Here is a 27,952-nt window from a genome sequence, read left to right on the forward strand (position 1 = left end):
GTTTTGAAATTTCGTGTATGGTCTTTTTTAAGGGAAGGAGAATGGGTACCATTTTCTTGGTCATTATGCTCCAATATTTGTCCCACTTTTATGGTTTATTTTTCTTAAGTTATTGTTTTAGGTTCTTTTGCATGCAGAGAACAAAGAAACTGGTTACCTCAACTAAGGGTGATAGCAGAGCAGCAGAATAGTGTGTGTATATGTGTCTCTATCTCAGCTGCCTACCAAAACCAGGCGCGGTGGCTCACGTCTGTAATCCCAGCACTTTGGGAGGCTGAGGCGGATGGATCACCTGAGGTCAGGAGTTCCAGACCTGCCTGACCAACATGGAGAAACTCCATCTCTTCTAAAAATACAAAATTAGCTGGGCACCGTGGCACATGCCTGTAATCCCGGCTATTCGGGAGGCTGAGGCAGGAGAATCACTTGAACCCAAGAGGCGGAGGTTGTGGTGAGCCAAGATCTTGCCATTGCACTCTAGCCTGGGCAACAAGAGTGAAACTCTGTCTCAAAAAAAAAAAAAAAAAAAAAATTACCTAGATATTTTGGAGGATATTACATGGTTTGAGAATTGGAAAGATATATTGCAGCTTAATAATTTCAAAATATATTGAGCTTAAGAATTGTTATAGCCAGATAGTCTATTCATTTAAAGCTACTTATAATTTATACATTTGATAATTAATACTGACTGATAATGATCTGGAGATAAATTGGGGTGAAGTGACCAACACCTACCTGTGTTGTCCACCTACAAACTGTGCAACTAGCAGGTAGTTGAATGTAAAGTTTGGTAGGCTGTGAGACACTGAAATAATACGAATTAAGTATGCTCTTCAGGATTGTCCTAATCAGTGATATAATGGTAGGTATTAGCTATCAGTGTGACTTCTTGCATCTTAGACCTTCCTTCTGAGATTACTTTCCTCCTGAAATGTACCTTTTAAGGAGTTCCTTTAGTATGTCTCTGTTGACAGCTGTTTCATGATCTGCTTATTTCACTCTCATCTGATGGATAATTTAGGTAGTTGTACACTTCTTTTGTTGTTGTTGTTGTTGAGATAGAGTCTCACTCCAGGTTGGAGTGCAGTAGCATGATCCCTGCTCACTGCAACCTCCACTTCCCAGGTTCATGTGAGTCTCCTGCCTCAGCCTCCCAAGTAGCTGGGACTAAAGGTGCACACTACTACACCTGCTAATTTTTATATTTTTAGCAGAGACAGGGTTTGAACATTGTTGGCCAGGCTGGTCTTGAACTCCTGACCTCAAGTGATACACCCGCCTCAGCCTCCCAAAGTGCTGGTATTACAGGCATGAGCCACCGTGCCCAGCTGGTAGTTGTACACTTCTAAGCCTGGTTATTTTCTCTTGGTACTTTGAAAATATACCATTATTGACTGGCACCCATTTTGCTGTTAAGAAATCTGCTATGCCAGGCGTGGTGGCTCAAGCCTGTAATCCCAGCACTTTGGGAGGCTGAGGCGGCTGGATCATGAGGTCAAGAGATCGAGACCATCCTGGTCAACTTGGTGAAACCCCGTCTCTACTAAAAATACAAAAAATTCGCTGCGCATGGTGGCGTGTGCCTGTAATTCCAGCTACTCAGGAGGCTGAGGCAGGAGAATTGCCTGAACCCAGGAGGCGGAGGTTGCGGTGAGCCGAGATCGCGCCATTGCACTCCAGCCTGGGTAACAAGAGCGAAAACTCCGTCTCAAAAAAAAAAAAAAAGAAAGAAATCTGCTATGAATATAATAGTTGTTTCTTTTTGTAGAATGTCTTTCCTCTCTGGTTGCTTTATCTCTGGTATTCTGCAGTTTCATTTTGATGTGTTTGAGATTTCTTTTACTTATCCTGCTTGGTCTTCAGTTTGCTTTCTGAATCTGAAAATTCTTGTCTTTAATCAATTCTGGAAATTTTTCAGCTATTATTTCATCATTATCTGTCTCTCTCAGTTTCTCTCTTTTCTCTCCTGGAATTCTCATTAGGAGTATGGTAGACCTTAGTAATCTATCCCCATGTCTCTTAAGCTTGCTTTCTTTTTTCCTGTCTCTAGGCTTTTCTCTAATTTCTTTTCTTTTTTTTTTTCTCCCAGATCCCTGTTTTTTATGTTCTCAGTAATTTCTTTTGATCTCTCTTCCGGCTACTAATTTTCTCTTCACTTGTGTATAATCTGCTATTTAACCAAACGTTGGCTTTGGTTTCAATTATTCTTTATTTCTAGAAATTCTACTTAATTCATTTTCTGTTTTTGTTTGTTTTGAGATGAAGTTTTGCTCTTGTTACCCAGGCTAGAGAGCAGTGGCACAATCTCGGCTCACTGCAGTCTTTACCTCCCAGGTTCAAGCAATTCTCCTGCCTCAGCCTCCCAAGTAGCTGGGACTACAGGCGCTCACTACCACGCCAGGTGAATTTTTGCATTTTTAGTAGATAGGGTTTCACCATGTTGGCCAGGATGGTCTTGAACTCCTGACCTCAGGTGATCCGTCCGCCTTGGCATCCCAAAGTGTGACAGACGTGAGCCACTGTGCACAGCCTACTTAATTCATTTTCAAAGCTATTTGGTTGTCTAAAAAAAAAAAAAAAAAAGCTGCTTATTTCCTGCTTATGTTTCCTAGCTTCTGTCTTTCTTTAATCATTTAAATAAGTGTATTTTATATTCTGTAGCTATCAATTCCAGTAGCTAAAGTCCGTATGGGTTTCATTATGTTATTTGTAATTTCTCTTGACTCACTCATTGCAGCTTATTTCCTTAGGTGTATTGTATTTTGGGTGCTGATGTTTGTCTCTGGAAATCCTGTTTATCTGTGGAATCTTTTGAGACCAGGTTGAGGGTACACCTGTGCAGTCAGGATTTGTATTTGCTTCTTCCCAGGCCCCCCAACTCTCTAGCCTGGGACCACTTTCTTGACAAATTTGAACTTTAAAACTTAGTAAGGGAAAAATTGTGGTTTTTATTTCTAAAGGGAAAATGTTCTTTTTCCCTCCACGCGCACCGCAGACCAAAGTAAATAAATGTTTTGTATGTCTCCCTGGGCTAGTATAGGGTTTTTTTCACCCAATCTGTTCTTGGAGAGTATAGCACTTTGAATTTCCAGTCCTATGCAGGATCACACTCCTGATTTCTTGTATAGGCCCAAGTCCTTGTCTTTAGTTTCCTGTGCAGCTGTTAAAACTCTAGAGATTTCTGAGATAAGTAGGTAGCCTCAACCATGGTTTCACTGCTCTGCTTACCACTCTGGTTTCCTGCTCCTTCTTCAGGTTGAGTGTGAAGTTTGGAAGACTATCAGAAGCATTCTCTTTTCATTCTTGCAAGTTATGCCTTTGAAATGATGTCTTACTTATCTAATGTTTCTGTGTGTTTAATAATCAGAGCATTTTTCAGGTTATCTTGTACTGTGCCATGTTGTTCCTTGATTCCTTTCTCTCCTGTACCCTCTTTATCCTTTGAGTTTTTTGCTCTACATTGATAGAGAAGCACAATCTCTCTTTATTACCACTGCCTTCCTAGTTTATTTCCCTTCTATGCTGGCATCTCTATACTCCATTCTCCACATTGCAGTCTAGTGATCTTAAAGTGTAAACTAGGTAACATCACTTCCCTGCTTAAAAACCTTTTAATAGCTTTTTGTAATAAAGTGCAGACTTTTTACCATGGCATTCAGGATATTTGATGACCTGAATCTTGTCTGCTCTAGTGTTTTCTCAGTAGTACTGCCTTCTTGTACTAGGCCCCAGCTACACAGGCCTTCTTAACCGACTGTAGCAAGCTCTTTTCTTTCTTCTCCTGCTTGTATTGCTTTTCTTTGGGTGCTTCTTATTGCTTTCTCTTTTTGTTCTTACCTTAAGTGTCACTTCCTTCACGAAGCCTTCCAAAGTAATCTCCCCAAGTTTTTTCTTATACCAGGTGTGACTAATTGCTGTGTCTTCATATAAGCTCCACAAAGGCTTGGTGAATCAATTTGCATTTCTTTTGTGTTTTTTTGTTTCGTTTTGTTTTGGAGATGGAGTCTGGCTCTGTCACCCACACTGGAGTGCAGTGGTCCAATCTTGGCTCACTGCAACCTCCTCTTCCCAGGTTCAAGCGATTCTCCTGCCTCAGCCTCCCCAGTAGCTAGGACTACAAGCACTCCCCGGCGAATTTTTGTATTTTTAGTAGAGATGGGGTTTCACCATCTTGGCCAGGTTGGTCTCGAACTCCTGACCTCAGGTGATCTGCCCGCCTCTGCTTCCCACAGTGCTGGGATTACAGGCGTGAACCACCACGCCTGGCCTACCCTTGCATTTCTGATGCTTAACAGTATCTAGTCCATATTGGACATTCAAATATTTGTAGAATAAGTGAAACATTGATGAACTCCTCAGTGGATAAAATAGGGAAGTATTAATTTGTAAGGAGGTGGGGCTTAATTTAGCAGCAGAATTGGTTTGTAAGCAAAAAAGCAAAGCGGATAACATATGAATTCCCAGAAACAAATGTCGCGGAGGAAATGTGTATAACAGCAATCGTCTGTCAGCGTCTTCTGTCGGCAAAGACCTGCTTGGAGACAATGCTAAATTAAATGAGGGACTGGCTGCTCCTCTCAGTGCAAAGACTACCAAACGAATAAAAAGCAACGTCGATCACCAAACTACGACTCCCAGCGGTCCCCGCGCGGGCCTGCCCGTGGGAGGCGGTGCTCGTCTCCACTCTGGGGAGCTCCGGCTTCAGGGCGGGAGGGGTTCTGGGTTCTGGCCCCGCCTCGCACTGCTCCCTGCCGTCGCCCTCCCCCAGGGTTGTGGCCACGCGCAGCGGCGGCGGTTGTTCCGCTTCCCCTCCGGCCCGGGCCGTCGCCATTGCCGAAGGCTCCCTCCCCTCCCCTCCCTGGTGGCCGCAGGGCTCCGCCGCCGCTGGGCCTAGCGGTAGCAGCGGCTGCTCCAGTGCGGCGTCTCTTCCCGCCCCGCTTCCCCTTCCCTCCCCTCCCCTCCCCGCGCCGCGCGCTGGCCCGGGGCGGTTCCGCAGCCCGCCGGGAGCTCCGACCAAGGCGCCTCGCTGGGGCGGGGACCTTGGCTCGCCTGGGGTAAGTGCACACAGGCCCGCCGGCGCGGGACGCGGGCCGGCTCTCTTCCTCCTTCCTTCTCCGCGGCCTGGCGGGCGGGAGCGGCCCGGGACAGGGAGCCGCCACCTGCGTGCTGGGAGCCGCGGCTCCCGGGGCGGTGGCTCATTGTCTGCTCCCCAGGGCTGTTTTCTTCTCTGGCTTTAGCCCGAAATGGGAAGCTTGCTGAGCTGCTGAGGTCTGACTCTTCCTGGACCCAGCCCTGTCCTGAACCGTGCGGCACCACGGGCTCTGCCGACTCTCGGTCTTCCCTTCCCTTGCGTTTCACCCTCTTCCTCTTCTCCGTTTTCTTAAATGCTCGGGTTTTGCTCCTTGATTTTTCCTCTCTCACTGATTCTCAGCCCCTCCTTGCTAGCTCTCTGTTCACCCCAGTTTCACTGCTCAGGAATATTTTCGCGAGTACCTTAACCGTTTTCTCAGCTCGGGTCTGTAACCTCTTTTCCACATTCCACATTTGTAAAAACCTAGAGCGTCCCGGGCGCTCGAGGGCCACTGCCTACGAACAGAACTTTCAGAGATTCTTGCTCCTATTTGATCTTCAGCCTGGGGGTGAAAATTCGGTTCTTTAGGTAACTTAGGTGAAGTTAAGATTGGTTTTTCACCATGTTTGGCTTTCTTTGAAACACACGCACGCACAAACATAAAACGTTGCCACAGATTTCTCTGTGGACTCAACCTTTTGACTAATTCTTTAAAGATAACCCATCCAAGAACAGAAGTGTGTCATTGTCAGTTCGTGTGAGGTTGTACTCATCCTTGCATCTTAATTTTAATAGTAATGCTCTTGTGAGCGTGATTTGTTTTCCCTTGATAAAAGAACGAACTCCCATTGATATCATTATCTCAGTTTGGCTTTACAGGTGACGTATCATTTCTTTGTTTTCTTTTTTAATCTTTATGAAAAGACAGAATGGTTAGTCCTAAAATTAGACTACGAAGAGCTGTGTTTTGGATCAAGGTTGTGCACGTCACGTTTTTTCCCCTGCTGTGTTCGACTCTTCCGCTCTTATAAGTAGGCAGGATATTGAAATGTACAAGAATTTGCTCTGGGGGTTTTGTTTTTGTAAGGTTGTCCAAAAGAATAACACTCAATAAAGTTAGATTGGGATGAAGGCAGTGAATAGTAATTTTTAAAGCAGGTTAAAACCTGTCAATTTTGCCAGAAGCTCTGTGGCTTTTGTAAAACACACTCTTGCTTGTGTATATATGAAGAGCCTTTTTCATGTTCTGTTACTGTGATTTCAGGCAACTTTTTCACTCTTGTCATCTTCAGCTTTTAAATCTTTTGAGCTACTAATTAGCCAAGCACACTGATTTACACTTATATTATGGAAAGTGAACCTATAATAGATGTAGGTCTTAAACCAGCCTTCTGGTTTGGTAACAGAGGTTGACCTAAATTCAGTGTATTTTGTGTTTTCACTAGCCCATTGTTACCTTTCCCTCCTGCAAGGCTCTGAAACAAGTGGCTTCACTACTCAGCTTCAATACTGCCATCGTTTATTAAATAGTAGTATCAGTTGTTTTTAATTTAATGGATGTTTTATGGCCTGAGGGATTAAGGTGTAGAAATGTTGGAGTTTGAAACTTGGTCTGTAGATGTTAGCGTCTATGCCGGTTTTTTCTAAAAGCAGATATTTTTATGAAGGTTCCTGGGTATTTCACTTCCTTTAGGGCCTCAATTTATGTTTTACTATGATTCAGAGACAGTTAACTCTTCTGGACTTCCTGCTATTTAATACCAACCTTGCAAACCCAAATTCAAAATGTAAGTTCATAGTTCCAGTATACAAGTGATAGGGCTCTGTGATCTTTATGGTAGACAGGTTCCCAAGTAGATGCGGTTAACAGTTTCTTTTTTTTTTTTTTTTTTTTTTTTGAGATGGAGTTCCGCTCTTGTTGCCCATGCTGGAATGCAGTGGCGTGATCTCGGCTTAATGCAACCCAAGCCTCCCCATGTTCAGGAGATTCTCCTGCCTCAGCCTCTGGAGTACCTGGGATTACAGACATGCACCACCATTCCTGGCTAATTTTGTATTTTTAGTAGTGATGGGGTTTCTCCATGTTGGCCAGGCTGGTCTCAGGCTCGAGTCTCCAGCTCCGGACCCGACCTTAGGTGATCCGCCTGCATTGGCCTCCCAAAGTGCTGGGTTTACAGGTGTGAGCCCCCGCGTCCGGCCAACAGTTTCTATTTCTTTTCAGTTATACTTTTTAAGAGAGATAACTTAGAACTTGTTCAGGTAGCTAAGGATAGACTTTATTTTTTTAATAGTACCTGAGGTACAAAGGATAGACTTTGAATTATACTTTTCTAAGATGTAAGAACTTCTTCAAGTAGCCAAGGATAAAACAAGTAGGTATTGTTAGATTGTTCCTACCTTTTTTTTTTTTTTTGATACGGAGTCTCGGACTGTTGCCTGGGCTGGAGTGCAGTGGTGTGATCTCAGCTTACTGCAACCTCCACCTCTCGGATTCAAGTGATTCTCCTGCCCCAGCCTCCCGAGTGGCTGGGATTACGGGCATACACCACCACACCCAGCTAATTTTTAAATTTTTACTAGAGACGGGGTTTCACTATGTTGGCCAAGCTGGTCTTGAACTCCTGACCTCGTGATCCATCCTCCTTGGCCTCCCAGAGTGCTGGGATTACAGGCATGAGCCACTGCACCTGGCTGGATTCTTCTTTTCTCTATCAAAATTGATTATTATTATATTTGAGTATGACATTTCTTTTGGCTTTCTGACTTGAGCACTTCTGATTAAACTTTGAAACTGGGTCATCTTGAAGACGTTAAGTTGTAAGGGTTTTGATCAGTTTGTTATCAAAAGCCCTTTCCAGTTTTAAGATATAAGTTTCCAGACTATTCAGAGAGAGGGTGTCAGTTGCAAATTGGGTGTCTGAACTCTTCCTAGTATCCTTTTTGTGCCTTAACAGAGCAGAAGAGGGAAGGAAAAAATAATCCTCATTGCCCCAAGAAATAAAATACTGATTGTCTTCTTCTGTGATCAGAGTTGAGTTTTTCATCACTTCTTCACTTCTAGGATCACCTACCTGGCTAAGGGTAGTCAGTCTGGATTTCAGTGTTCTAGCCTACTATCTCTGAGTTACTTTAGTACCGACTCCATGTATCACAGGTGGTTAGGAGCTAGAGTCCTGGGTTTGAATTCTGGCTGTTCTACTTTACCCTGGGCAAGATACATATTTTTTCTTTCCTTTTTTTTTTTTTTTTTTTTTTGAGATGGAGTCTCATTCCGTCACCCAGGCTGGAGTGCAGTAGCACAATCTCAGCTCATTGCAACCTTCACCTCCTGGGTTCAAGGGATTCTGCTGCCTCAACCTCCCAAGTAGCTGGGACTAGCTTTTTGTGTTTTCAGTAGAGACGAGGTTTTGCCATGTTAGCTAGGGATGGTCTCCATCTCCTAACTTCGTGACCACTCATCTCTGCCTCCCACAGCGCTGAATTACAGGTGTGAGCCACTGCACCCAGCCAAAATAGCATTTTTTCAAGACTTGCTTTTCTCATTTGCAAGATGGGGATAATAATAAACATAATATCAATTTCATAGGGATATTTAGATCGAATGAGAGAATGCAGGTAAAGTATTCTGTAAGTATTGTTCTTAATAAATGTTAGTTAATAGACTGCTCTTACATGCCGTAGAGTTGATACTCCTAAACTTAGATTTATAACTGCCTCCTCAGGTGGGCTCGTTGGCTCATGCCTGTAATACCAACACTTTGGGAGGCTGAGGCTGGTGGATCACTTGAGGTCAGTAGAGCGAGACCAGCCTGGGCAACATGGTCAAACCCTGTCTTTACTAAAAATACAAATATTAGCTGGCTGCGGTGGTGGGCACCTGTAATTTCAGATACTCAGGAGACAGGCAGAATTGCTTGACCCCTGGAGGCAGAGGCTGTGGCGAACTGACATCACACCACTGCACTTCAATCTGGGTGACAGTGATACTCCATCTCAAAAAAAAAAAAAAAAGTAAAACTGCCTTCTAAAAGACTGAAGTTTCTGAGACCATAACTTTAAAAAAAATATTTTTTAGGAGAAAAAATATAAAATAGTTTCACCACTGAAATAAAACATAGGGGTTTTGAACACAAGTATATCAGATTTAAAAACATGCATATTTCTTGTAGAAAATTTGAAAAGTGGGCAGTAGCTGGTGATGGCCTGTGTAGTCCCAGCTACTTGGGAGTCAGAGGATCTTTTGAGCCCAGGAATTTGAGGTCAGCCTGGGCCACATATGGAGACCCCCATCTCTTAAATGAGTCAAAGATAAAAGTAGAAAAAAATATCAAATAAGAAATTTGGAAAGTAGTAAAAACTATTAAGACAAAAATCACCTTAGTCTCAGCTGGCAGAGGGAACCATCGTAACAGATTAGAACAGTGGTTTTGTTCCTTATTTTAAATTTAAATTCTAAAAGCAGTACATGTTTATTATAAAAGGTTCATACAAGTCAATTAAATATTTAAAGAGTGAAAATTCCAGCACTTTGGGAGGCTGAGGCAGGAGGATCACCTGAGCCCAAAAGTTGGCGGTGCACTGAGCTATGATTGCACCACTGCATTACAGCCTGGGTGACAGAATAAGACCCTGTCCCTCAAAATTTTTAAAAAGTGAAAATTGCTCTCTCTTCACTTTTTAGTCCCATTTCTTAGAAGTACCTACTCACTGTTAATAGTTTTACTTAATAAATTAGCAATAAGTACCTATTGTGTGTGAGATACTTTTGTTGTTCTTCTTGTTTTGAGATGAAGTCTCACCCTGTCGCCCAGACTGGTGTCCAATGGCATGATCTTGGCTCACTGCAACCTCCATCTCCCGGGTTCAAACAAGTCTCCTGCCTCAGCCTGCTGAGTAGCTGGGTTTACAGGTGCCCACCACCATGCCCAGCTAATTTTTGTATTTCTTGTAGAGACAGGGTTTCACCATGTTGGCCAGGCTGATCTCCAACTCCTGACCTCCTGATGCGCCTGCCTCGGCCTCCCAAAGTGTTGGGATTACAGGTGTAAGTCGTCTTGCCCGGCCTGAATACTTTTTATGTTGATTTTAAAATAAAAAATTGGATCTTTATATATTGTTTTTTTATCTTATTACATGTAATGGCACCTCATCTTTTTAAGTCATAAGATAGTACATTATATAGTAGTACTTTAATTATTTGTCGTCATTTATGTTTCTTTTTTTTTTTTAATGGTGAAAAGATATACATATATTTAGAATTAGCCAGTTGGACTCCGTTTAGATGATCCCAATTTTGTTGGCAACATCCAAAGTATCATAATCAGGAGCCAGTCGAACATAAGCCTTCTTCTCTCCATCAGGCCGAATCAGGGTGTCGACCTTGGCCACATCAATGTCATAGAGCTTCTTCACAGCCTGTTTGATCTGGTGCTTGTTGGCTTTAACATCCACAATGAACACAAGTGTGTTGTTGTCTTCTGTCTTCTTCATGGCAGACTCAGTGGTCAGTGGAAACTTGATGATAGCATAGTGGTCCAGTTTGCTTCTCCCGGGGGCGCTCTTCCGAGGATATTTGGGCTGCCTCCGGAGTCGCAGTGCTTGGGCCGCCGGAATGTGGGTGACGTGCGGATCTTCTTTTTTTTGTGGCTGTGGACACCTTTCAACACTGCCTTCTTGGCCTTTAAAGCCTTCGCCTTCGCTTTGGCTTCGGCTTTAGGTGGGGCAGGAGCTTCCTTCTTTGCTTTCCGCGCCATCTTGTGAAAAGGCCATTTATGTTTCTAATTTTGATCAGCTAAAACTAGAGCCATAATGAACTTCCTTATATGTATGTCTGTGTGCACATGCATATGTATACAAGTATTTTCTTAACGATTTGTGTGTGTTTAAATTTCTTTTTACTCTTTTTGAATTGCCTTCCAAAAAGACTTTACCAATCTATATTTCCTTATTGAATTAGAGAAGCTCTTCACATGTAATAGATATTAACCTGTGGCCTTCTGTTTAAGGACTTCCTCATTCCACCTTTACAAAAAATATTCTTATGTGTTTTCTTCTGGTACTTTTAATAATTAGTTATTATTATTTTTTTTTTTTTTTTTTTTTTTTTTTTTTTGTGGAGGCTACATAGTCTCACTCTGTGACCCAGGCTGGAGTACAGTGATGCAATCTCAGCTCACTGCAACTTCCACCTCCCAGGTTCAAGGGATTCTCATGCCTCAGCCTCCCCAGTAGCTGGGATTACAGATAGGCACCACCATGCTCGGCTAATTTTTTGTGTTTTTAGTAGAGATGGGGTTTCACTAATTTGGCTAGGCTGGTCTTGAACTCCTGACCTCAGGTGATCCACCTTGCCTCGGCCTCCCAAAGTGCTGGGATTACAGGCATGAGCCACTGCATGCGGCCTGGTTACTCTAAGTGCTTATTAGAACTAATGGAAATAGTCTGGGAGCAGTGGCTCACACCTGAAATCCCAGCACTTTGGGAGGCCGAGATGATTGGGTCACCTGATATCAGGAGTTAGAGACAGCCTAACCAACATGTGAAAGTCTATTTATTTTGTTTTCCAGGTTCATTGTTTTATATGAGAATAATATTAACTTCAACCTGTTTTCTTTTTTTTTTTTTTTTCAGCCTGTTTTCTGTAGTTAAAATATTTAACCCTGTTTTAGGTCTTTATTACATTGGCCTGAAATTCCAAGACTTGATTCAACAAGAGAGGTGTCATTGTCTTGAAATGACTCTAGTATTAATATTTTTGCATTTAGGGATGATGGCAGCTATTGGTTTTAAAGAAAGATTCTTTTTGTTTATTTCTTGCTCTGTCACCCAGGCTAGAGTGCAGTGACACAGTCTCTGCTCACTGCAGCCTTCACCTCCTGAGTTCAAATGATTCTCCTGCCTCAGCCTCCTGAGTAGCTGGGATTATAGGCACACGCCACCATGCTTGGCTTATTTTTGTGTTTTTAGCAGAGATGGGGTTTCACCATGTTGACCAGGTTGGTCTCGATCTCTTGACCTCGTGATCCACCCGCCTCGGCCTCCCAAAGTGCTGGGATTACAGGCTTGAGCCACCGCGCCCGGCAATTATATGGTATTTTCAAACAAAGATCTGGCTGGGTGTGATGGCTCACGCCTGTAATCCCAGGACTTTGGGAGGCCAGAGAGAGTGGATCACTTGAGGTCAGAAGTTCAAGACCAGCCTGACCACCCTGGTGAAACCCTGTCTCTACTAAAATAAAAAAATTAGCCAGGTGTGGTGGTGGGTACCTGTAATCCCAGCTACTCAGGAGGCTGAGGCAGGAGAATTGCTTGAATCCAGGGAACAGAGGTTGCCGTGAGTGGAGATTGCGCCACTTCACTCCAGCCTGGGCAGTCTTTCATGATCACCTCTGCCTACCCCGACTCTGCGTCTGACTTCCTGCTCCACTGTGTGTTTATTTTCCTTTATAGCACGTCCGTCTGAAGTTTCTTTCTCATTTACCTGGATTTTACTCTATTTTACAGAGCTTTGAATAAATAGGTATGGAATAAGTATGTGTTGGTTGAGTGTCACTCTCTTATTTCTAATGATATTTTAAAATGTTTATTCATTTTAATTAATAGACTTTGCAGGATTTTAGGTTCACAGCAAAATTGAGCCTAAGATAGAGTTCCCATACACCCCATGCTCCTCACACCCCTCTTCTCCAAGCCTCCCCATCATCAATATCCTGCATCACTGTGGTATATTTGATAGTCAGTGAACCAATATTCACACATTATTACTACCCAAAGCCCATAGTTTACATTAGGGTTCGCTCCTGTGGTACTGTACATTCAGTGGGTCTTGACAAATGTACAGCAACATGTATCCACCATTATAGTATCCTACAGAATTGTTTCTTCACCTTAAAACTCTCTGCTCCACCTGTTCCTCTCCACTTTACTGCAAGTCCTGGCAACCACTGATCTTTTACTATCTCCATCGCAGTGCCTTTTCCACAATGTCCCATAGTTGGAATTACATAGTATGTAGCCTTTTTCTCTTGGCTTCCTTCATTTAGCAGTATGCATCTGAGGTTGTTCCATGTTCATGGCTTGATAGGTCATTTCATTTTAGCACTGAATAATATTCCATTGTTTGGATGTATGTTCACCTATTGAAGGACCAGGTTTGGTGATTATGAGTAAAGCGGCTATTAACATTGATGTGTGGAGTTTCTCATTGTGGTTTAAAATACACATAACGGAATTTACCATCTTAACCAGTTTTAAGTATATAGTTAAGTGGTACTAAATACATTTATCATGTGCAGCTGTCACCACCATCTATCTCTGAAACTCTTTCCATCCTGCAAAACTGAAATTCTGTACCCTTTCAGAAAGTAGAAGGAAATTTTGCTTTCTGTCTGCATGATTTTGACTACTCTTAAGTACCTCATGTAAGTGGAATCATAGAATATTTGTGTTTTTTGATTTATTTCACTTATCCTCGAGGTTCATCTGTGTTGTAGCAAGTCAGAATTTTTTTTAGGGTGAATAATATTCCCGTGTATGTATTTGCCTCATTTTGCTTGACACTTGGGTTGCTTCCATATTTTAGCTATGGAGGATAATGCCACTATGAACATGGGTATACAAGTATTCTTTGAGACCTTTTTTCCAGTTCTTTTTGAGTACATATCCAGAATGGAGTTGCTGGGTTATATGATAATTCTGTTTAATTTTTTTAAATTCTTTGTTTAATTTTTTGAGGAATAACCATATTGCTTTGCACAGTGGCTGCATCACTTTACATTTCCACCAGCAGTGCACAACAGTTCCAATTTCTCTGCCTCCTTTTTGACACAACTGTTGTTTTGTTTGTTTTGTTTTGAGATGGAGTCTCGCTCTATAGCCCAGGCTGGAGTGCAGTGGTGCAATCTTGGCTTACTGAAACCTCCACCTCCCAGGTCCCAGTTGAAGCAATTCTCCTACCTCAGCTTCTCAGGTAGCTGGGATTACAGGTGCACGCCACCATGCCTGCCTAATTTTGCATTTTTAGTAGATACGGGGTTTCACCATGTTGGCTAGGCCTGTCTTTAACTTCTGACCTCAGGTGATCTACCTGTCTGGGCCTCCCAAAGTGCTGGGATTACAGGCGTGAGCCACCGCACCCAGTCACAAATGAGTGTCATATTTAGACTTGGGTCTCATCCCCAAGATATCTCATTATGCAAATATTCCAATGTTAGAAATCTGAAACAATTCTAGTTCCAAGCATTTTGCATTTTGGATAAGGCGTACTCAACCTATAGTACTTAATTCCTTTTTAAAGGTGAGTAATATTTCATTCTACGTATTATACCACCTTTTGTTTATCTGTTCACCTATCAATGTTTTCCGTTTTTTGTTTTGTAAATTGTATTTGGTTTGCTTTTATCTCAGATATTTGGAATGTATACATCCTGTTTTTAAAGTGTACTAGCTTAAGTGAATTTGAGTCTAAATCTGAATTGAAAAAAATTTTTCTCATCTGTCAGTCTGAAAAAGAAAATTGTTTTGACTCTTCCTATATCTGAAAATTATTAAGATTTCTTTTCTCTTAACCGTTTCTCATTTTATCCTCCTTTCACTTCTTTGGTGAGCCTGGACCACAATATTGTTAATATTTTTTTCTATATTTCATGTTTCTAATCCCATCATCTTTCAGTAATTTTGTTTTATTTATTTATTTGAGACAGAGTCTTGCTTTGTTGCCCAGGCCTTAGTGCAGTGGTACGATCTTGGCTCACTGCAACCCCCTCTTCCCAGGTTCAAGCAATTTTCCTGCCTCAGCCTCTCTAGTAGCTGGGATTACAGGTGTGCATACCATGCCTGGCTAATTTTTGTATTTTTAATAGAGACAGGGTTTTGTCATGTTGGCTAGGCTGATCTCAAACTCCTGTCCTCGAGTGATCCACCTGCCTTGGCCTCCCAAAGTGCTGGGATTACAAGTGTGAGCTACCATGTCTGACCTATTTATTTTTGAGACAAGGTCTCGCTCTGTTGTTCCAAGCTCACCATGGAGGTGAAAAGAGGTTAAAGTGAGAATGGGTTAAGAGAAAAAAACATCTTATAATCTTCAGATACAGGAAGGTTGCTCAGGTTGGAGTGCAGTGGTGCAACCTCAGCTCGTTGCAGCCTCAGGCAGTCCTCCCGCCTTAGCCGCCTAAGTAGTGAGACTACAGGTGCATGCCACCACACCCGCCTAATTTTTAAATTTTTTGTAGAGATGAGGTTTCACTATGTTGCCAAGGCTGGTCTCAAACTCCTGGGCTCAAGTGATCCTCCTGTCTCAGCCTCCCAAAATGCTGGGATTATAAGTGAGGGCCGTCACACCTGGCCTAATTATTACTTTTATCTCGGCAATTACATTTAGTATTAACACAAGTTATTTAAACTTTATTTATGTGAATTCATTGCTCATTGTCAGTTTTCTCAGTTTTACATTTAAATTCATTAATCAGTATATCATCTAGTGTACATGTTCAGCTAATATTTTCAGTAGGAGTACCTGGAAGCCACATTTAATTATTTAGATTACTAACTTCCCTCAGAAATCCTGTTGATGTTCTGTCACCTTGAGTTAATCATTTTGTTTCAGATCTTCAGTCTCTCCCACCCCATTTCTGCTGTGTCTGAATGGTGGTAGGAATTTTCCTTTTTCTTTCTTTTTTGAGGTGGAGTTTCGCTCTTGTTACCCAGGCTGGAGTGCAATGGCGCTATCTCGGCTCACCGTAACCTCTGCCTCCTGGATTCAGGCAATTCTCCTGCCTCAGCCTCCCGAGTAGCTGGGATTACAGGCACGTGCCACCATGCCCAGCTAGTTTTTTGTACTTTTAGTAGAGACGGGGTTTCACCACGTTGACCAGGATGGTCTCAATCTCTTGACCTCGTGATCCACCCGCTTCGGCCTCCCAAAGTGCTGAGATTACAGGCGTGAGCCACTGTCCTTTTTCTTTAAGTATTTTGACAGATTCTGTCTTGTACAGGCTCACTAATGTTGCCTGAAACTTTAGCTCCTTATGATCTTTGTGCCTGGTGCTTTTTTAAAATTTCCAATAATACTTTTGGTTATTACTTTTGTTTCAGTTCTTTTTCCTTCCTTGGAAACATGTAATTATTAGGTTGGCTTACCATTTCTGTCCTCTTCGGAGCTGCTCAAATATTTGCCCCCCCTTTTTTTTTTTTTTTAATCACTCGTGTGATTTTTCTTTTTCACTTCCAATATTGGCTTTATTTTTGCTGCAATCTTAATTTTTTTGCATCCTTTTAAAATTTATCTCACTTTTCTTAAATTATCTTATCTCATCTTGGTCTCTTCTCTCCATATATGCCTGTTTTGTGTAGTTTGCCAAATAGGGACTGGAAGTTAGTTCTGTCCTGAAGTAATTTACCATCTAAGTTAGGTTTTGCCTCTGTGAGAAGGGTAATCTTCCTTGTGGTTTTCTTTTGTTGTTAGGATCAGTGCTGGATTTCTTACTGCTTACTCATCATTGAACAGTAACTGTTATGTCCTATCTGATGTGCATTTGTCAGAAATGTATGTGGGTTTTCCTTGCCTCTACAGTGGACTGGAGTTCTGATGAAACCACTTCTCAGATGTATTGCTGAGGGGTGAATACACAGCTCCTAGTGTGATTTCCAGTGATTAACAGACATTCCTCTTCATATGGTAGTTCTGGGCTAGGGTAGGAGGATCTTATCCTACCCTGTTTCTGTCTGTGTAAGTCTCTGAACTGATACAGTTTGAGAGGGGTCCTGATTTCTAGCATGTGCTGCTGTTAAGGCTTTTCTGATTCTAATCTTATACCCGCAACATAACACTCTCCTTGTGACTTCATTAAACCTCCCAGGAAGCAGTGTGTCTGTCCATTCAGGTCTTCCTGCCCTTACACAGCTCCACTGGAACCTTACCTACACACAGACGCAGATACACACTTCCTTGTTTGTTTTCTGGAATTTGCGCCTGGTAGTCTCCCTGGATGTATGTTGAGAGATCAGAGAAGATAAGGAACTGTGGCTGCTGCAAAAACTGCCTCTGCGTAGCGAGGGTTGGCTGACCAATTCTTGATTCTGCCTTGATTCTTCAAAGCAGACGGAGTCTCCAAATAAAGGGATGGCTAGTGGAGAGACACAGGGTATCTTCATATCTTCTTTCAGGCAGATGGTTGAGCTTTGTTTTATGAGGCAGGCAGGCTGGGTTGTGAGTCTTTTTTCAGTTACGGTTGACCTTAAAGCTAGTAGAAATTCTTCAGAGATATCATATAATTTGTATTGGTGGATATTTGGGACAGACTACATTGTTGATTTCTGATTTGATTCCATTATTTACTAGAGTAAGCCTGTTCCAATTTTGTGAAATTCAGGTAACCACTTAATAACATCAGTCTTGACTTTCATCTTTCAGTAAAAGATTTTACCTCATATTGATAGATTTTCACTTTGATAGTAGGAGAATGGTATCTTGTTCCATATTTGCATCTGTTTGGTAAATCTAGTGAGGCTGAAAATTTTTCATGTTTATTGCCCCTCCCTCCCTGTTTTTCCATTTTGAATTGCCACTAGGGTTCGTGGCCAAAATTAGGGAAAACTAGGCTTCAGAATGTTTATGTATTTCTTCTGACTTTTTTTTTTTTTTTGAGATGGAGTTTCACTCTTGTTGCTCAGGCTGGAGTGCAATGGCGTGATCTTGGCTGACCACAAGTGATTCTCCCAGGTTCAAGTGACTCTCCTGACTCAGGCTCCCGAGTACCTGGGATTACAGGCATGTACCACCATGCCCAGCTGATATTTTTAGTAGAGACAGGGTTTCTCCATGTCAATCAGGCTGGTCTCGAACTCCCGAACTTACGAGGTCCACCCGCCTTGGTCTCCCAAAGTGCTGGGATCATTTTTGCATTTTTAGTAGAGATGGGGTTTCACCATGTTGATCAGGCTGGTCTTGAACTCCTGACCTCGTGATCCGCCCACCTCGGCCTCCCAAAGTTCTGGGATTACAGGCGTGAGCCATCGTGCCCGGTCACTTCTTCCAACTTTTTTAGTCATCTTTCTTGTTGCTCGCCTGTTCTCTCCCTGTTCCCACTGTAAGGCAGTTTTGAAGCATTTTCTGAGCCTCACCACTTGACTTCATGCTTTGTCGTTGTTTCACTTTTTAGTGTGGTGATTGGGTGAAAGCCAAGGAGAAGAAGAAAAAGAGAAAGAAGGGTCACATTTGAATTACAAAATGCCTTTACACTCCCTGTGGTCTCTGTTTACAGATACCTTCCTCTCTTTCTTTGCCTGACAAATTCCTTCTCATCCTTCAAAACCCAATTTTGATTTTTTGCCTAATTACTCTCACCTAAATATGAGCTCTGGGTCCTCCTTTCCAGTGCATTCCATTGGGCCCTGCCAGCTCCTTAACTTATTTCAGAGTAGTCGTTGTTATTTGTGAGCTCCAAACTGAGACTGTTTTAGGCACTTAATAAATACTTGAATGAGTGAATAAATTAGGAGAGACTTACGAAGAGTTCCTGTTATTTTTTCCAACCATGTTATTTCTCTACCTAGTAACTTCTAGTGTGAAAATATCAAAAACAGGTATCTCTGAGCAGTGGACTTAGGGCTATTTTTTTTTCTTTTAGACTTTATTCTGGTTTGAGGTTTCTGTGATGATCATGTACTACCTTTATTATAAGAATAGGAAACACCATTAAAACCAAACCCCTCAAATTTCCAGATGCTCCCTATTGCCCAGCACCTGCGCCGTTCTGGCCCTACTCAGCTTAGTAGTATTTCCCAGTGCTGCTGCCTGTGCCCTTGGATCTCCTTGCTGTCTTATGCGCTACATCATAGATCCGTTCCTTTGGCCTGGAGTCCCATCTTCTGGTGAAAAAGATGCTCTGTTGTAAATACTGAGAACACTTACGTTAGAGATTGAATAGTGAGGGTTTAGATTAATGACCTGGAGTATCATCTTGAACATTTGATGGTTAAGGGATGAAGTCTTTGGGTCAGTTTTCAGTTGTGATGATCAAGATAAATGGAGCGTTTGTCTTAGCTTTCTAGAATAGTGGCCTTAAAGGAGACAGAATAGTGAGTGTATCTTCAAACTTGCCTGGGTCTCCACTAGCCTAAAGAAGAAAAAAACCCTTTAATTCTGATGCTGTCACAGATGAAATCCTTTCATTCACTGATTTATTCATTCAAGAAATAATGACTCATCACCTACTCTGGGCTAGACACAGTATCCAGTGTGATAGTGATGTAATGGTCAACAAGATACTCACAGGATTCATGCTTGTGGATTTCGTACATAGTTAGAGAAGATAAATGTTAACAAAGGAAATCTAGTGTGATGAATGTTAAAAGGAAATAAACCAACACTTGTGGCAATGAACAGGTGTCAGAAGTTTCCTGAGAAAATGATTTTTAAGCTAGTACCTGAAGTAGGTATTTGCCAGGTGAAGGTGGTGATCAGAAAGTAGTCATCAGTTCATTCTGGTTTGTCCACGACTTTCCTGGTTTTAGCACTCAGAGTCCTGTGTCCAGGGAGGTCATGTGTGAAGGCTTAAGATGGCAGTTAAAGAAGCTGTAAGAATAAAAACTTAAAGCCTGAAGAGGGAAAGAGTAAAATGAGATGAGTCTAGAAAGTTAGACAGGAGGCTGATGATATGTACACTGTTGGGCTTTGCCTTAATAACCATGAGGTTTTAAGTAGGAAAATGAATTAATAGTATTTTAATTTTTATTCTTATTTTATTTTGAGACAGAGTCTTGCTCTATCATCCAGACTGGAGTGCAGTGGTGCAATCTTGGCCTCCTGGGTTTGGGTGATTCTCATGCCTCAGCCTCGAGTAGCTAGGACAACAGGCGCTCGCAACCATGCCTGGCTAAGTTTTATATTTTTTAGTAGAGACACAGTTTCACCATGTTGGCTAGGCTAGTCTTGAACTCCTCACCTCAAGTGATCCGCCTGCCTCAGTACCCCAAAGTGCTGGGATTATAGGCATGAACCACCATACCTGGCCAAGAATGTTAATTTCTTAAAAATGGAAAAACCACACGTTTTTATTCTCGTATCTTTCTGTCACTGGGTAGAAATTTTACTAGCAGAATAATAATGCCTGTCATCAACATTTTTTTCAGACATGAAGAGTAAGCGTAGAAGGTAGGAGGCATGGCAGTGAGGTCATTGAAGTGATCTTTTCCTGAACACAGCAGATGCCATAAATGATTTCTGTCACCATCAAAGTAGTCTCATTGAGAGACTACCTGATTATTCCAGTGATGCTTCCACTCTTCAAATTATTTCTAGAACTCTTCTTTTTGCATTGCCGGAGGAGCCTCTGGCATATTCTTTAGAGCATCTTCTTCACCAGAGGCAAACTCTTCATCCTTGCCGCTGCCTCTGTTTCAGGTCAGTTTTTCTTGCTCTTTGCATCTATGTTTGGCCCAATGTGGTTTCTTTCTTTTTCTTAAAAATTCCTTAAATTTTAAAAAAACAGATATTCATATACATATAAAATTTATATACAGTAAAATTCACCCTCTAACGTGTACAGTTAAGTGGATTTTTTTAAGTATACTCACAAAGTTATACAGCCATCCCCACTATCTAATTAGAGAATATTTGCATCACCTCAGAGAGAAATACTGCACTCAATAACTCTCATTCCTTATTTCATTTCCCCAAAAATAACCACTAATCTATTTTTTGTCTCATGAATGGAATGATATAATATGTAGTCTTTTACTGGTTTCTTTAACACAAGTTTTCAAGGTCCATCCATGTTGTGGCATCTGTTAGTACTTCATTCCTTTTTACTGTTAACAGTTTCTGTTTCTTTTTTTTCTTTTTTTTTGAGATGGAGTTTTCACTCTTCTTGCCCAGGCTGGAGTGCAATGGCACAATCTTGGCTCACCACAACCCCCACCTCCTGGGTTCAAGTGATTCTCCTGCCTCAGTCCCGAGTAGCTGGGATTACAGGCGCCCTCCACCATGCCCAGCTAATTTTTGTATTTTTAGTAGAGACGAGGTTTTACCATGTTGGCCAGGCTGGTCTCGAACTCCTGACCTTAGACAATCCACCTGCCTTGGCCTCCCAAAGTGCTGGGATTACAGGCATGAGCCACCAGGCCTGGCCTCTGAGCATAATTTTTTACCTCATTGTTCATATTTGTACAGTAATAAGTAGGCATCATTCATGTGCAGCCACATTATGGCCCTGTAGCCATGACTAGTCTGTGAGTTTGAGCAGTTTGAATGCATAAGGATATAAAGATGCTTTTTTTTTTTTTTTTTGAAACAGAGTCTCACTCTGTCACCCAGGCTGGAGTGCAGTGGTGCAATCTTGGCTCACTGCAACCTTCACCTCCTGGGTTCAGGGAATTCTTCTGTCTCAGCCTCCCAAGTAGCTGGGACTACAGGTGTGTGCCATCACACGGAGCTAATTTTTTTTTATTTTTAGTAGAGACGGGTTTCACCGTCTTGGCCAGGCTTGTCTCAAACTCCTGACCTCATGATCCGCCTGCCTCAGCCTCCCGAAAGTGCTGGGATTACAGGTGTGAGCCACCGTGCCTGGCCAAGATACATTCTTAAGCTATACAAATTATTTATGCTTTGCTGGTTAAGATTCTGAAACAAAGTTTGTCATTAGAAAGTGTTTTACTTGTTTATAGTGGCCTTAAACTAATGAAGGTATATAGCAGGCGTCCCCAAACTATGGCCTGCGGGCCGCATGCAGCCCCCTGAGGCCATTTATCCGGCCCCGCTCCGCACTTCAGGAAGGGACACCTCTTTCATTGGTGGTCAGTGAGGAGCACAGTATGTGGCGGCCCTCCAACGGTCTGAGGGACAGTGAACTGGCCCCCTGTGTAAAAAGTTTGGGGATGCCTGGTATATAGGGTATTTATGAGTCTTGAAGTGTGAATTTAAACGTTTGTTGGTGTCTGTGTTAAAAGCATTATGATAGATAGTGTCAGATAGATACAGAAATGTATGGAAAGTGTTACTTGCCAGCCAGTTTATAATCTTGTAGAAAGAGAGAAGAAAAGTTAGAAGCCAGGTGACTGAATTTCAAGGAAGTGTGCAAGTACCATATGGATGGATGGGACTGTATCATTCTGTATCATATCATCCAATCAGGAGAGAGAAGACATGCAGTAATTTGAACCTGAGAAAACATAATTGACTGCTTATAAGTGGGTAATTGAGTAATGAGGGATTAGCCAGTAAAAAGCAAATAGCGCTCTAAAGAATGTTAGAATAGCAAAAGTTAAGAAGCAGCTACTACCCCTAGGGCTGAGATAGAGCCCCCTGGGGAAGAGCTCTTCCTTTCCCCAGAGCTGACTGAGATCCAGACCTTATTGGAGAGAGCACGATTGTAAATCATTGAATAGCAAAGAAGTTTCTGTCATTTAATCGTCCTTTGTTGGCCAAAGTTGTTGGACATCTGCCGTTTAGGGTGCCAAGGAGAATTGTTAACTCTGATACAAAACTGCCCGAAAAGGGTATGTGGGGTGGTTTCTTGTTCCAGTAGACTCGGTGCTTCTGGCCACCTTCCCCTATTGGAGTCTGATGCTGGCAGAGTCACCTGCCCATCAGGAGTCTTGTGACAGCTGGAACCAGGAAGTAAAACTCCTTTTCTTCTGTGATGTCTCTCCAGCACCCTGTATTGACAAAGCTTAGCATCATGCCCTGGCAAAGGAAAAATTCTTAAATTTTTTTCAGAACGGACAGAAAGGATGAATTTGGAATGGAGAGACAGGAGTGCAGTGGTGCCATCTCAGCTCACTGTAACTTCTGCTTCCTGGGTTCAAGCAATTGTCTTGCCTCAGCCTCCTGAGTAGCTGAGATTACAGACCCACACAAGCACACCCATCTAATTGATTTGCATTTTTTGTAGAGACAGGGTTTTGCCATGTTGGCCAAGCTGGGCTGGAACTCCTGGCCTCAAGTAATCACACACCTCGGCCTCCTAAGTAACTGGGATTACAGACATGAGCCACCGTGTCCAGCTCCTACAGTTTTTTTCTTTCTTTCTTTCTTTTTTTTTTTTTTTTTTTTGAGATGGAGTCTCACTCTGTTACCCAGACTGGAGTGTAATGGCACACTCCTGGCTCACTGCAACCTCCTCCTCCCGAGTTCAAGCAATTCTCCTGCCTCAGCCTCTCAAGTGGCTGGGATTACAAGCACGTGGTACCACACCTGACTAATTTTTGTATTTTTAGTAGAGGTTGGGTTTCACCAGGTTGATCAGGCTGGTCTCGAACTCCTGACCTCATGATTCACCCGCCTCAGCCTCCCAAAGTGCTGGGATTACAGATGTGAGCCACCACACCCAGCCCAGCCTCCTAAATTTTCTAAAGTAGTTTTGCCAATTTATACTCCTGCCAACAGTATGTAAGAATTTTCTTTGTGCCACATTCCTTCTAACACTTGATTTGAATCAGGCTTCTTAATTTTTGCCAATGTAGAAATTGTCAGATGGTATCAGCTAAAGGCCTTAATTTACATTTCAATAATTTCTGAGTTTGGACATATTATGTAAGTGTTCATTATTTGTCATCTGTGAAATGCCATCTCTCATCCCTATCCACTGTGAGACTAGATAACACAGGTATTACTCCATTATATTGGTGATTAAATAAAGGGACTTAAAGGAAGAGTGATTTGGCTTTCAGTTTACAACTTTATAAGTGGCAGTAGTTTATTTGCCTATTTGAAAAACAGACTTTGAGTTTCTGTGATGTATATAACACTTTGCTAGGTGCTTCTTGGGAATGAAAAGAACTATAAAATTAGTATCTTCCTTTTTTTTTTTTTGAGACTGAGTCTGCCTCTGTTGCCCAGGCTGGAGTGCAGTGCCATGATCTCAGCTCACTGCAACCTCTGCCTCCCAGCTTCAGGTGCTTCTCCTACCTCAGCCTCCTGAGTAGCTGTGATTACAGGTGCGAGTCACCATGCCTAGCTAATTTTTGTATTTTTAGTAGAGATGGAGTTTTACCATGCTGGCCAGGGCTAGTCTCAAACTCCTGACCTCACGATCCACCCACCTCAACCTCCCAAAGTGCTGGGATTACAGGCATGAGCCTCTGCCCCCGGCCTCCTTTTTAAGTTTTTATTTTTATATTTTATTTTCTCTTCCTCTCTCAAAAATTAATATCTTCTCACAAAGAGTAGAGTTCAGTAGAGGAAATACACATTTTGTAACTAATAATAGAGGCATAACCTATTAATAGTAGAGCTAATAGCCAGGTCATAATCTGGTTAATGAGTGTTTGCTAACTGTGTAATCCATATAATATAAAAAGTTACCATTATCTATGGTACCATAGATATCATAATCTCTAAAGATATAAGAACAGAACCACTGCCAGTTTACATTCACTTCTGTTCAGTATTTTGGTCTTCACTTAATTGTAAATCTAAATAAGGTTCATATGTTGTCTACAAAGCAAAAGAATACAAGGATTTTTTTTTTAGTGATCAATGGATGGGTATCTTACTATAAGCAATATTGTTCATTCTTCATAAGCTGGTGATTTGATGTAATTTACAGAGTTCCAAAAGCAAATATACAAAGAATCTATATTCAGAAAAATCTAGGGTTTTTTTTGTTTTTGTTTTTGAGACGGAGTTTTGCTCTTACCGTCCAGGCTGGAGTGCCATGGCAAGATCTCGGCTCACCATAACCTCTGCCTCCTGGATTCAAGCAATTCTCTTGCCTCAGCCTTCTGAGTAGCTGGGATTACAGGCATGTGCCACCTTGCCTGGCTAATTTTATATTTTTGGTAGAGACCGAGTGTCTCCATGTTCGTCAAGCAAGTCTTGAATTCCCTACCTCAGGTGATTCGTCTGCTTCAGCCTCCCAAAGTGCTGGGATTACAGGCATGAGCCACCACACCCAGCCAAAATCTAGGTTTTAACTTACTCCCATCTCTCCTAAAGTAACTATTTTTTAAAATTATGGTTCCTCCACCAACCCCACCCCCAACCCACGCAGTAACTGTGGAGGGTGATAGATGTCTTAATTTGACTGTGGTAATCATTGCACAGTATATATGTATATCAAATCATCATAATGTGAATATATGTAGTTTTGTCAATTATACCTCAGTAAAGCTGGGAAAAAATGGTTCTTCCATTTAACAAAAATAAAAACAAGTACAACCTTGTGTGTGTGTGTGTGTGTGTGTGTGTGTGCGCGCACGCGCGTGTGTGTGTATTGATATACCTTCTTCCCCCAATCTCCTTTGGTAAATTATAGCATCCCATATATATTTTTTTCTTCCAACTGATTTTCACTTAATGTATCCTGGAGATTACTCCATAGCAGTATATAGAGTGATTTTGTCATTTGGGGTTTATAGCTTCAAAATATTTTAGTGTACAGTGTTCTGTAGTTAGTTGAGCTGTTCCTCTATTTATGGCTATCTGAGTTGTTTCCTGTCTTGCCATTACTGATAATGCCACAATAATAGCCTAGTGTATGTATCTTTTTGTATTTTTGCCAGTATATCCTTTGGATAGATTTTTAGAAATGGGTTATCTGGGTGAAAAGGTATATATATGGTCAGTACTCCTAAACACTGTGTTATACTGCTTTCTTATGAAATGAAAATTATAGATTATTAAACCTAGCCTCACAGAATTTTAGGAGGAAAAAAATCAATAGAATGCCCTGACTATAATAGAAAAAAAAAAAAAGAAATAAAAGGCAAGCAATTTATAATGAAATACATGTTTTCATTTTAAATAACTGTATTACAGCTGTACTAAGTCAGTATGCAGTGATCAAAGACTTGTGTCTATACGTGGAGGTGGCCACAGTATAGCCTCATAATAAGGCCTGCTATTGGTGACTCAACCAGCATGAGCATGGTATTGCTAGTGATGTGATTTCCTAAATTCTGAAGAAACTTCTTGGTAAAGTCTGAGCAAAAGTACAAGCTTCTCTTGATGTACATAATGGTTGTCTATCTGGAAAATTCAGTGTATGCTAAAACTGTAAAAATATTTTAATAGGTAAAACAGAATTGTGTCCTCAGTTCTGATCATTAGAAGTTCTAAAATTATAAAGCAACATGTGGTGGGACACTGAAGTGTTGTGAGGACGTTGCAGAATACCTGATACCTGTGATCTCTGCTCACTAAATGCAGGTAGAACCGCTTTTCATTTCTAATATCGTTTATTTTTATTCTTCGTTTTGATTAATTTTGCCAGAGATATTTTACTAGTTTTGCTCAACAGTCTATTTTTAGTTTTATCGATAATACTTTTTATATATTAGTCTTCAGTAATTTCTGCTTTCTTGATTGTTTCCTTCCTATGTTCTTTGGATTTATTTTGCTGTTTTTGAACTTCTTAGGTTAGATGCTTAACTCATTGATTTTTATTTCTCCTTTCATTTTTAGAAACAAGGTCTCACTCTGTTGCCTAGGCTGGAGTGCAGTGGCAACCCCAACTTCCTGGGCCCCAGTGAGCCTCTTGCCTCAGCCTCTAAAGTAGCTGAGATTATGGGTGCAAGCCACCACGTCCAGCTAATTTTTTATTTTTATTTATTTATTTATTTATTGAGACCAAGTCTTGCTCTGTCACCCAGGCTGGAGTGCAGGGCGTGATCTCAGCTCACTGCAACCTCCTCATGGGTTCAAGCGATTCTTCTGCCTCAGTCTCTCCAGTAGCTCGGATTACAGGCAGGCACCCCATTGCTGCCGGCCAATTTTTGTATTTTTAGTAGAGAAGGGATTTCACCATGTTGCCCAGGCTCGTCTTGAGTTCCTTATCTCAAGTGATCTAGCTGCCTTGGCCTCCCAAAGTGCTGGAATTACAGGCATGAGCTACTGTGCCCGGCCTTTTTTTTTTTTTTTTTTTTTTTTTTTTTTTTTTTTTTTTTTTTTTGCAGAGTCTTGCTATGTTACCTGGGCTAGTAGTTCTCCTTTTTTTGATGTAAACATTTAGAGCTAGCTGGGCACTATAGTGTACACCTGTAATCCCAGCAATTTGGGAGGCCGAGGAGGATGGATCAGTTGAGGCTGGGAGTTCAAGACCGCCTGGGCAACATAGGGAGACCCTGTCTCTACAGAAAATACAAAAATGAACTGGGCGTGGTGGTACATGCCTGTTGTGCCAGCCTCTCGGCGGCTAAGGTAGGAGGATCACCTGAGCCCGGGAGGTTGAGGCTGCAGTGAGCCGTGATTGTGCCACTGCACTTTTGCCTGGATGATAGTGAGTCTCAAAAAAATAATGTAAATAAAAAATAAAAATTCAGAGCTGTAAGGGCCTCATATCCTAGCAAGGTTTTGTGTTGTGCTAGTGGTGGAATATATATAACATAAAATGTATTATTTAACCATTTTTAGGTGTACAACTTGATGGTATTAAGTATATTCAGTGTTGCACACTGTCACCACCATCCTTTTCCAGAACATTTTCATCATCCCAAGCAGAAATTCTGTATTCATTAAACAATAACTCCCCATGCACTTTCCCCAGTCTCTAGTAATCTTTATTCTACTTTCTGTCTATGAATTTGAGTACTGTAAGGTGTCTCACTTGAATGAAATTAATACAGTATTTGTTAGGCTGGACACAGTAGCTATCTGTCATCACAGCACTTTGAGAGGCCAAAGTGGGAGGATAGCTTGAGCTCAAGAGTTTAAGACCAGCCTGGACAACATAGTTAGAGCTTGTCTCAACTAAAAGTTTAAAAGTTAGCTGGGGATGATAATATCTACCTTAAGTTAGAGCTACTTAGGACGCTGAGGTGGGAGGATCACTGGAGTCCAGGAGGTTTACACTGCAGTGAGCTGTGATCATGCCTTGTAATTCAGTCTGGGCGACAGTGAGACCCTATCTCAATTTAAAAATATATATACAGTATTTGTCCTTT

General features: G+C 41.7%; 1 protein-coding gene across 3 annotated transcripts in view; it reads left to right on the plus strand.

The window, feature by feature from the left end:
* Positions 1-4,751: 4,751 nt before the first annotated feature.
* Positions 4,752-27,952, plus strand: part of PAK2 (p21 (RAC1) activated kinase 2) — an 80,724-nt gene continuing 57,523 nt past the window's right edge. The window contains exon 1 of one of the 3 annotated variants that reach the window (XM_003926200.4): positions 4,752-5,057. The gene's annotated coding sequence lies outside the window, so the exon portion shown is untranslated. Of the gene's footprint in view, positions 5,058-10,025; positions 10,119-24,144; positions 26,220-27,952 lie in introns of those variants that run through there. The other 2 variants (XM_074404053.1, XM_074404052.1) reach the window with 2 other exon arrangements.

Source organism: Saimiri boliviensis, chromosome 8 (assembly GCF_048565385.1).
Source record: "Saimiri boliviensis isolate mSaiBol1 chromosome 8, mSaiBol1.pri, whole genome shotgun sequence".
In the NCBI taxonomy this organism is placed as follows: domain Eukaryota; kingdom Metazoa; phylum Chordata; class Mammalia; order Primates; family Cebidae; genus Saimiri; species Saimiri boliviensis.